Raw genomic sequence first — 12,035 nt, forward strand, 5'->3', positions numbered from 1 at the left:
GTGTTTTCTAACTGGTTTAATGATATAGATAAGCGCTTCTTAAATGAAGATTGGGAAAATGAGTGTCCTAAGATGATTTGCAAATATCCTCCTGAACTCTTTTCAAACTTGAAATAATAACAAAGTCCATATTTTGCATTCCAGTACAAAATAATATGAAATGAAAGTAATGGGCCTTTTATTCCCATTTGTCATTCCCAACAAAAAGTTGCCTTGTTTGTGCTTAATTGAAATAGCTCACATCTACCTATTAGTTCTCCTGACCATCTGGGGCAGATAAAGTTAGGAGGCCGCATGCTGTATTATCCTGCTATTCGCATGTGTCCATGGACCGACAACATGAGCACCTCCCGAGACCTGCAGAACCTTGGGCCCCATCTCTGTGTAGCTTGATCAAAAGCTTCATTTTAACAAAATCCTCAGGGGATTTATATACATGGTGCATTTGAGAATTAAAATTTTTAGTGTCTATGACATGAACAAAGCAGTCTACAAACCAAAAATGGTCGAGAACTACTGAAATAGATCATGGGTATACTTTGCCCCACCCATACAGACTTGGCTTCATTGAATAAACTTTAAGAAACTTGATTTATATTGAAATTGGTAACCTTGCTCTGAGGAAGAAACAAATTGTACTTATATTTCAAGGGACGTAATTTTCATTGATTCCATGTAAACAGCAAATATTTTGCTTTGTTCATAATGAAAACGCATAGGTACATTTGTGTTCTTTGAACTCTCTGCTGATGCTTACAAACTGCTCAGCTAAAGAATAAGAGGGCTTGTCCGCGTGCCAGAGCCCAGTAGCCCGGAGCCTGCCCCTGTACAATATGTACGTTAGGTTTCTGACAAGGCAATGACAGCCCAGACACCAGTTGGCCTTTTGTAATGTAATCAAATATAACTTAATTTCCTTTCTGTTTTTTGGAAAGGAATGGGAAATGTAATCAGAATTCACAGTGAATTGGATTTCACCAAAAAACTTTTGGCATTATAGTCATTTGAGGACTAGGATCAGATTACAGTGATTTGATGGAAACTCAAAACTTAACCCGCCCATAACCTCACACCTTTGTATTAATAGTTAAGAAATCGATCTATGAAAAAACATCGTTGCTTCACTTGTTGATTGTCATTAATGATGTTCAAGCACCTCACTGTCATTAGTGGAAGTTCAAGGTGATCAAAGAGAACGACACATTCATGTTTGTCCAGTTAACCAGGATATGACTTAATACATGTTGATTTTCATGCCAAGTCTGCACTAGCGAAACTAATTGTGGAAAATGCACAATCACAAAAATAATGAGTTGGTAAATAGAAAATGAAGGGAGAATTAGACATGTCTTTAGCATTCTCTCTATTCTCCAATTAGCTAATAATCTTCTTTAGAGTACAAGACATTATTTTAAAAGCCGAGAAGAATATATAACTCCTGCCTGGAACAAGATCTGCCTGAGCATCTTATTGTGACATCAGCTTAAGAGCTACAGACATACCCCCTCCTTGGACCCTGTGAAATGTCAATAACTTCACCTCAACTCTTCATAGTAGGGTTTTGCTACTAATAATCCAAAAAGAGAATAAGCAGGAGGAGGAGGTGGGGAGGAAGAGGCAGTGCCGAGCAGAAAGTAAGGCAAGCCTGGAACCAGCAGCAGTTCTCCACTATTAATGTCCAGGAGCCTATTGGGTTTCAGACCCAGGATAAAGAGTGGGAAGGAAGTAACAGAAGACAAGGAGCAGAAGAAAAGAAAGCAAAGGGAGGTAACCGAGAGGATAAGATTAAAAGATCAAAAGGGCTAAAAAAAACAAGGCAATGGTTTTAGTATGAGTGACATAATTCCTTCCACTAAAATAGTGTCCAGAAAGAGAAATTTTAAGTTTATATAACAAAAATACACCATGGTCTTGGTGTATTTTTTTTTTTCACAGAAGTGCCATCATATTAGGTACGTCTAGGGGTAGAGGCGCACTGAGAAGTTCTAGAGGCCAAAGCTTTTGTCTGTTGCACTCTTCGGAGTTCATTTCACACACCATGTGCAAACCAGCACTCAGTGAATTGTTCTGAGGAGGAGTTTTGCCTTGTCCCCCTCCCCCCATTTAAACATTAGGAGAAAGTTATTTTCAAAGGCGAAAAAGCCCTTTTTCCACAAGAAGAGAGAACTCAAATTGGAGCACAGTCTTCAGAATCCGATGAAAAAGAAATGTGAATACTTTAAGCAAGACCCAGGCGTGAAATATTGTGACATCAGGTTATCTGCCCGTGCTATGATAAATCACAGACATGACAGTCATATCAGATAGATAACCCAAAGAGAACATGGATGGTATGGAATGAGAAGTAAAATGAACTTTTTTTAGTCTTGTAGTGTGAAATAAAGGTTAACTTTGGAAAGTAGGTTGAACTCGGGAGAAGCTAAAAGAATGACGGCTATGGGAAGGCACATTGTGAACGGGGCAAAGTGTTTCCCCCTCTTCAGGATAGATGGGGTCTCGATGACTTGTGAAAAGGCACATAAAGAAACAGTAAAGAGGCTTCCCCGGTGGCGCAGTGGTTGAGAATCCGCCTGCCAATGCAGGGGACACGGGTTCGATCCCTGGTCCGGGAAGATCCCACATGCTGCGGAGCCGCTAAGCCCGCGAGCCACAACTACTGAAGCCCGCACACCTAGAGCCCCTGCTCCGCAACTAGAGAAAGCCTGCGCGCAGCAACAAAGACCCAACACAGCCAAAAATAAATAAATAAATAAATTTATTTTTTTTAAAAAAAGCAGCAAAGTATAGGAACAAGACAAGGACAAAATCAAAAACACCCACGGTTATAAAAGCAGGAGCCGTCGATATTTATTGAAACTCTTACCTGCATCACCTCACTTCACCCTCGAAGAAACCTCATGAGGTGGGAGCCAAGATTTTCCCTTCCTTAGTGATGAGGAAGGAGAAAACTCAGGTTAATTGACCTTCTCAAGGTCATTTGGCTTTAATAGAGTCAGGCTAGAGGTAAGTCTGGGATAAAAATTCTGGTCTTTCTGGCTCCAAAATCTGCCAATTTTACCACTACACTATCGTGCTTCCCTGAGCGAATCCACTACAGAGAATGGGCATGCAACAGAATGCGCTAATGTGAGGGGTAGGAGCCTGACAGAAACAAAAGTGCCTCTAGGTATATGATTATGGAGGTTTACAAAAAGGAGGAAAAGCAGTAATGCTTCAGGACAGAAATAAAGAAATTGAGGAAGGGAAGAGAACAATATTTATTCATGTGTGGACCAGTCAGACTTTTTTAGTGTTTCCCTATGCATTTGGTTGTCTATTCCCTCATTACCTGGGAGATGGAACTTGTCTCCACTTTCCTGATGAGGAAACTATAGGTGAGAAAAGGGTATCTTGTTCATATTGCAAAGGTAAGAGTTGATTAGACAAAGAGAAGAGAGAAGAACTTTCCAGACAAAGGGAACTACATGTGCAAAACCTTGTAGTGATGGTGGGGGGAGAGGGGAGCTGGTACATCAAGGATCAGAAGCAAGATCAGTGTGGCCAAAGCAGGAAGCATGAGGCGGGAAAAGTGCAAGAAGAGCCTAGTGAGGCAGGTGGGGTCCAGACCCCTTGAAAGTTCTTTGGGACATGTCACGAATTTTAGTCTTTATTGTAAAAGCAGTGAGAATCCACTGGAAGATTTTGAATAGGAAAGGGCATGATTGGATCTGTGTTACTGAAATGGTCTAGGAGAGAAAGGAGAACTTTGTCAGGATGGGGGCAGCGGAGATGGAGAAAGGGAAATGGATTTGAGAAATTTTTAGATGAAATTAGCAGTATTTGGTAATGAATTGGCTACAAAGAATGAAGGAGAAAGAGGTGTGGAGGATGATTGTAAGTTCCTGGTTTATATAATCACATATTTACTGAAGCCCATCACTGAGATAAGAAACGCTGGTAGAGCATGACATTTGGGGAGATAATGAGTTTGGTCTTGAACATTTTCAAAACCAAATGTCTTGTTTAAGGAAGAACAACTCAGTAGAGATGTCACATAGGCAGCCTGAAATCCAGATCTAGATCTCAAAGAAAAGTGAAACTTAGGTTAGGTCCTTCTACCATGCATTTCCTGTTACCTAACACTTCATTGTAATGATTTGACTGACTCCCCTTTAGAAAACATGCTCTATAAACCATGTCTGCCTGGTTTACTGCTAGATCTCCAGCACCAGGTACTGTACCTGCAAAGAAAGCACCCAAGAAATACTTGTTGAACTGAACCAAAGCATCAAACTCTAAATGATGTTCTAAACAGCTGCTCAAGATCAGCTAATCTCCCCCGCTTTGATTGTAGCCTGCATTCACTGATCTCCCTGGCTCCCAACTCTTATCTCTGTACCCTGGTTTTTCCTCCCTGCCCTCCCTGATCTGAGAGTTGGGTCCCAGTGTTTCCTTGAGGGATTTTGAAGTTGATCTGTCTACAAGATTTAGCTTTCCCATTGGCTTAGCTGAGGACTCCCCACTTCAAGAATAGGGTTGAGAGAGGAGCCATAATATTGTCTCAGGCTGATGAGGTTCAGATTAGGCAGGAGTGAGAGGATGTTCCTGAACACAAGGCTCAGAGGTACTGTGGGAAGAAGCTACAAAAGGGACTTGACTGGGACACAGAAATAAGAGAAAAGTTTAGCTAGATAAGGTGGATGAGCTTTGAATATAAGAATGGAAAATTTGGATTTGAAAGGAATGGTAACGTGGGAGAACTGTGGATTCCCAACGGGCACGACATAGAGCCCAGTTGTAGGGAGACTCGTCTGGCAGCAGCCTGCAGGATTAATTGAAGAGATAAGAGATCAAAAGCAGTGATGTTGCAGTGATGCAGGTGTGAAGCAGGTGTGAAGACATAAGAGACTTAATAGGCAGTGGAAGTCGACACTCTTGGAGATGAAGATAAATGGAGAGACCTTGGTGAATGTTAGTCTGGACAGCAATGGAAGATGCAAAAATGACTCCCGGATTTCAAACCCTGGTGGTAGCTGGGAGACTAACGGTGCTCCTGACAAAAAGGAGGTCTTTGTTTTCTATGGAGAAAAATGAAGCTAAAGAAGTCAAGGCTCAGGCTTCCCTGGTGGCGCAGTGGTTAAGAATCCGCCTGCCAATGCAGGGGACACGGGTTCGAGCCCTGGTCCAGGAAGATCCCACATGCCGCGGAGCAACTAAGCCTGTGTGCCACAACTACTGAGCCTGTACTCTAGAGCCCGTGAGCCACAACTACTGAGCCCATGTGCCACAACTACTGAAGCCCGGGCGCCTAGAGCCCGTGCTACACAACAAGACAAGCCACTGCAATGAGAAGCCCGAACACCGCAACGAAGAGTAGCCCCGCTCGCCGCAACTAGAGAAAGCCCGCACGCAGCAACAAAGACCCAGTGCAGCCAAAAATAAATAAATAAATAAATAAAATTTTAAAAAAAAGAAGTCAATGCTCATGTTACTTTGGCTGTAGATCATCTCCCTGTTAAAAAATTCACAGCCATGGTGACCTCTGAGAAACCGAGCAACTCCATGTAAATTGACTTTAAAATATATTTCTCATTGGAGTCTTGTACTTCCCAGTGATGCCAGAGATGCAGAGGTTTGGTTCTATTAGACACTTCATCCGGCTACTAGTCGAGCCAGCTGACTAGTCTCTAAATTTTTTTTTTTTTTGTAGCTAAATATATTTTTTAATCCTGAAAAAACTCCTGGTAATCATCCGAGAGAAAGAATAAATGATATGACTATTAGTTCTGACAGGAGCATATCTGACCCTTCCCAAGAAAAGTTATAATTAGAACTCCAGGGTTTGTTTTTTGGTGAAAGAAATTGACCTCAATCACCATTAGTGGATTTGTCCATCTGTAGGTAATTACAGAAACTGGAGTTGGGACTAGTCTCTAAGTTCCTACACTTCAATGAACCTATAGAGTTTCTCTCTCCCCAAGCTGCAAAGATGGAAAAAACTTTTTTACCTTTTCAGAGATAAGTCTAAAGCAATAATTTTTCTTCCTGGTTTACATTAAGTTTACCAGTAAATAAGATGGAGAATAGAAAGATGGAAGAAGAAATTCCCATATAAGCAATCATGGTGTTTATATGAATTCATATGCTTAGTATCTTCCTAGGTTATAGATGGGAAATTTCATTAGAAGGTGGAATCCCACATTGTCATGATTTCATAAATATTATAAAACAATACTAACAATAAAAATGACTCATATTATTAGAAGAATTCATATAAATCAACACGAATTCAATCTGTAAGAGTTCATACAGATAAAATTCTATCCCGATAGTATTATTATAATGATCTGACAAATTCAATTCCAATGATCCACTGGTTTCAGTGCAATAAAGTTCAGTAAAATTTCACCATAACAAAGACTTTAGGGAATTGGTCAAATTGTGTTATATACAGGCTTGGAACTACATGCTTTTCATTTCATAGTAAAAGTTAGATAATAATGGAAACTGCTTTCATTTCTTAAAATTTTATAAATGAACTAAATCACTGTGCTCGTTTGACTCTTCAGGAATTGTTCAAAATGGTCTCATAAAATGTACAAATGTGTGTAGAAGAGAGTTGATCATTTGTTTAAAACTTATGAAGAAAAATGCTCACCCAAATATAAAATAGCTGTGTCAAATGCTGTGCTTCATAGTTCTGTTTATTGTAAGAGTCCCCATAAGCTGTATTACACCTGCAGCTGCAGCATTCTTCACACCTTTGCCTTTTTTTTTTCTCGAGTCATCCATGTTAATAATTGACAATATTACAGTCATCTCAGATGGGAATTAGCCAATATCAATGGGTTATCTTTTGACTAACGCTTTCTTCCTTGTAGTTAATGGCTCATCAAAGACATTCTCAAACAAAGATACAAGTTTGTGTGATACATCGGCAAGGTAGCATATACAAGATATATGTAAAGGGCTATTTTCTGGAGAAACAATAGCAAGAATGACCTCGCAGATTCTCTAATCCCTACCATAATGCCATCTATAAAGCAAAAATTCCTTTCAGGAGTGTGGAGCAGATTGGCAAAATGTTTCTTTGAAGAGAGAAAATTTGTAAAATTAAGCTTTTGTGCATGAAAATATTCGGGAAAAACTTCAGAGAGAGAAGTTAAGAAAATAAGCACTTTTTTTTTGCCATTGCCTGACATAAAAAATTGATTTTTTTTTTTTTTTTTTTTTGCCTGTTACGTTCCAGCTTTTCCTCACGTAAGATACACTGATATTACAGAACTGTATTCACAGTGAACATGCAGTTCTGTTTTATCTTTATTTTGTATACTACTGGGTAACGTTCATCCCTGCATGGTTCCCTCCACCCAGTTGCCCAGAACACTGAGCCACCATAGCTTCTTTGTCTTCCCTTCTGGTCACATCTAGCAAATCACCATGTTTGGTCAGACCCACTTATTTAACATCCTTCATACCAGGCCTTCCTCCACATTCCCATACTTCTTTAAAGCACTCCTCCTTTCTCACCCTGATGACTGCAACTGCCTCGATCACTTCCTGCCCCCCCCAGCCCCTCTTGCACACAGCTATCAGAGTGACCTTTCCACAGCACATCCATTATTAGGATGTTCACTCTGGAGACAACACGACACCCCCCCATCCCAGAGAAATAGTTTTATGCAGATCTTGAAGATCACTTGGGGGAAGGTGAGACGTTTCTCCTAGGTTTAGTAATCCAGAAGCTTTCTGGGAGTGAAGTTATTCAGACTCCACAAACGCTTACCTTGGATACGCAAGGTTGTTGAGGCCTGTCAGGGTGAAGTGGATTGTCCTGACCAGGTGCCAGTGGTGAGGAGAGACAACCCAGAGTCCCTGAGAAACAGCCCCCTTGGCCCAGCAGGTTGTGAGGTAGAATCCCTTTTGGCAATGGTAGAGCCCTCCGACCTCCAGGCTTCCCGCCAGAGAAGGAGTTTCAACATATGCCCAAAAGGCATGACGAATCCATTTCTCATCCCTTGTGGTCCTCTAAGGGACACTGCAGAGGCTCATAGTTAATAAAAATTCTGTTCTTGCACTAGATGATATCATATTTTTCCTCAGCCATTTTTGCCTTTGGGGACTTTTTTTTTTTTTTTTTTTTTTAATTTATTTATGGCTGTGTTGGGTCTTCGTTTCTGTGCGAGGGCTTTCTGCAGTTGCGGCAAGCGGGGGCCACTCTTCATCGCGATGCGCGGGCCTCTCACTGTCGCGGCCTCTCTTGTTGCGGAGCACAGGCTCCAGATGCGCAAGCTCAGTAATTGTGGCTCACGGGCCCAGCTGCTCCGCGGCATGTGGGATCTTCCCAGACCAGGGCTCGAACCCGTGTCCCCTGCATTAGCAGGCAGATTCTCAACCACTGTGCCACCAGGGAAGCCCCTTTGGGGACTTTTTGGACCTTTGCTGGAGAAACACAAAAGATGTGTGCATCTCCTTTTCTCTGTGAAGGAAGCCTTCCTATAACACCAGTCAAAACCTGCAGTGCTGGACATATGTTTGTTTGTTTGTATTAATTTTTTTTGGCTGTGTTGGGTCTTCGTTTCTGTGCGAGGGCTTTCTCTAGTTGTGGCAAGCAGGGGCCACTCTTCATCACGATGCGCGGGCCTCTCACTATCGCGGCCTCTCTTGTTGCGGAGCACAGGCTCCAGATGCGCAGGCTCAGTAGTTGTGGCTCATGGGCCCAGTTGCTCCGCAGCATATGGGATCTTCCCAGACCAGGGCTCGAACCCCTGTCCCCTGCATTGGCAGGCAGATTCTCAATCACTGCGCCACCAGGGAAGCCCCGGACATATGTATTAAGGATGTACAGTGAGTACAAAATCAGCCATCCTGTCAGTCCATATGACCAAAAAAAAAAAAAAAATGGCAATCTCCGATAGAGAGATTTGAAATTACAAAGGATTAAGATGCTTCAGAGCAAACAAAAGAAACTTCAGGGCAGGGGGAATGATACTACTTCCTAAATGTGAAGATTTTTCTCCAGTAATAAGCCTATCATTTGTAGAGTGCTTTACTGTTTGCAAAACCCTTCTGCACATATTTTTCTCATTTAATTCCCATAGCAATTGTGTGACATGTTGTGATTCTGCTTTACAGATATGAAAATTGACCCTCAGAGAAATTAATCAGAATGCCCCTAATCTCAGAATTTAATAAGTGACAGAGTCTTGACTTAAATTTGTGTCTTAATTCTCCTAACTCAGTGCACTTTCCAGTTTACCATATGCTCATTATGTAGGTGGTTGCATGTGACATAGGAAGTAGGGTAACATTTTATTTTATCTATCATTTTCTGTAAGTTATAAGTAACATACAGAGCATAAAATGGGTGCTATTTCCCATATAGTGATTACTTTTCAGATTGCATTTCAAGATCATAATTAAGAGGTTTGTTTGTCCAGAAGAAGGTGAGGCCACTCCCTTTGTTAAAGTGTTCCATTTTGCTACACCTAACTGCACCGCAGGCTTTATGCTGCCTCTGCCCCATTATTGATGGATACTTAAATGCCAAGATCACTGCTAGGAACTTTCTCTGAGAATGTGCCATCTATCACATGTCACCACTTCTTCTTTGCCTTCAGAGTGAAGATGTACTCTTCAGTAATGTATCAGGAACACAACTATTTGCCCTTTGTGATACTGAGATATAGATAGACAGATAGGTATAGATATAGATACATACACACACACACGTACGTGTAATGATAATACTGAAGGCTGAAAAGTAAGGGTGTCTAATCGCAGACACCTCTTCATCATTTCTGTTATGAGGGATGAAAGAAGTAGTCTGCATGTCTCAGAAGTGAAATTCACTGACAAGCTGGCACTCATTTTAACCAACTTTTGACTAAGGGAAAATTTTAATTGACTTCTTTTTTTCTGACTGGTTTCTATGGTCAAAAGACAAAAATGCAAACTGTTAACCCACTTCAAGCAGTAATAATTTAAAAATCATTAAGGTGCTTTATAGTTTACAAAGTCTTGTTGTATTATTTTCTTTAGTAAGATAGAGTTACCCCCAATTTACAGATGTGAAAGCTGAAGTCTGTTGACTTGGCCATGGTCATACAGCTGCTCTCTGACTTGGACCCAAAATTTCTCATCCCAAACCTCTGCACTGATTCACAGATTCTGAGCTGACTGCTCACACACACACACAAACACACACCTTTGTGACTTGCAGGAAATAGAAATGAAAACCAAAAAACCCTTAAAAAGTGGAGCCATATAATGTAGTTATACTTGTTGCACCTGATAATATTATAGAACCACATTTCTACGTGTGTTTTCATGTACTGTGTTCTCGTGTTTTACTTACACTTCAGTGCTTAACGATTGCATTTTCAAGCATATGAATAGAAAACGCCCAGCTGCCCCACCAGACCAGGCTGACATAACATGAGCTTTCTGTTTACTCACTGAATAGGCACAACTCGTGCCCTGCCAGCTGCTTTGTCCACAGTCTTAACCTTGCTCTGTAAGAACCACCTGTATGAGTGGCTGGATGATGAATTCTATACTCTGGTTTGCCTTGGGATCTTCTGTTAAGATTGACTCAGATAATATCTCTGAGCGTGAACAATATACCACTTTCTGAAATAGGTTTGGACCACTGCAGCCAGGTGGACACGGATTTCAAAACACCTCATTGAGAAGGAATATCATTTGTGGGGAGCTTCTTGGATGAAGAAACTGTTGAGAAAGAGAAACGTTTAATGCTGCACTCAGGATACCTGAGTACTGGGTCAGGGTGTATTAGTATTTGGAGTATTAGGACTGTGAAGAATTGCCCTGTCCTACTCATTTTAGATAGCAAATTGCTCTAAGATCACGGCGTAGAAGCCAGATTGCATCCTTTTTACTGGAGGTGGGAGATGATTCATAAAAGACATCTATCCAGAGAAATGGACTTTTTAACATTGGAAACTGATACCAGGGTCACTTCAAGATCCAGCAGAAACTTTGGTAGTAACTTAAACAGCGAAGAAGACAAGCCTGCGACTCAATGCAGAGAAAGCCTTTTCTGTACATGTAACCTGATGGCTACACTGAACCTGAATGTCAGTCCTTTTCAGGACTTAGAAGCACTTGTAGTTTCAGTGCATAAGCAACTAGCAGTCATCAGTATGTCAACTAAAACTCAGAAATTCATATTATTTAAATAAAATCTTCATGCTTTAATCAGTGCAGTCATTAAGGAGAGTTTACATATGTGCTTTACTCTTAGTCAAACAAAAACAAGCACCACCTCATGCCCCGATGACATTATACCTTATTTGAACATGGGCCGAGCATGTTGTTGCTGGAATACGGGGAAGAGACGGTGTTGAGTTCGTCTAAACCTTTGCAGTTCCATTTGTAGACAGAACCTTGAGATATTTGGAAGCTGCGTTTCTGCTGCCTGCAATGATAGTTGTTCTACTGGAAATTTAATTGTGAGTGGGCTGTGACACCGGACTTGTTTGTTCCAAGTGACCTTATCTCAGTATCAAAACCTGGCCCAGGGCCTTGAGGGCATCCCTCCCCATTCAGTCAGGAGAAGCAGGAGCCAGAGCATGAGTGGAGTGACACGTGTAACCAAAAGTGAGGAAGCCGCTTTCCATTGAGATTAGCTCCCTACCACAGAGAACTCCCTCTATTTCTAAACTGTTTAAATTTGGTCTGCAGGGGATTATTTTGTGATCCTGGTGTGTTTCCTGCATCTGTTTAGTCTTAAGAGCTTCCTAAAACATTTTTCAAAATCCACTCGTGATTTTCTAATCCTTCCTAATACATGTGCTGCTTAAAATGCAGCTCTTCTCTTTCTTTAATCCTAGCTTTGAAAATGCAAACAAATGTGTGAGCCTTGAGAACAGACTGGAAAAAATGAATGAGGGCTGTTGGATGCATAGCTGAATGTCGATGGTTCTGTTTTTCATGCACCTTACAGGAAATTTCAATTTGTGTCTGTCTGGTCCCTTCAATACGAAAAGTTAAGGCATTGTCATTACAGGCATTGTTTATGTTGGATTAGGGTG

General features: G+C 41.2%; 1 protein-coding gene across 3 annotated transcripts in view; it reads left to right on the plus strand.

Moving 5' to 3' along the window:
- LGR5 (leucine rich repeat containing G protein-coupled receptor 5) overlaps positions 1–12,035 on the plus strand; it is a 120,967-nt gene that overhangs the window by 83,469 nt on the left and 25,463 nt on the right. The gene's annotated exons all lie outside the window — the stretch shown is intronic.

Source organism: Eschrichtius robustus, chromosome 13, assembly GCF_028021215.1.
Source record: "Eschrichtius robustus isolate mEscRob2 chromosome 13, mEscRob2.pri, whole genome shotgun sequence".
Taxonomy (NCBI): domain Eukaryota; kingdom Metazoa; phylum Chordata; class Mammalia; order Artiodactyla; family Eschrichtiidae; genus Eschrichtius; species Eschrichtius robustus.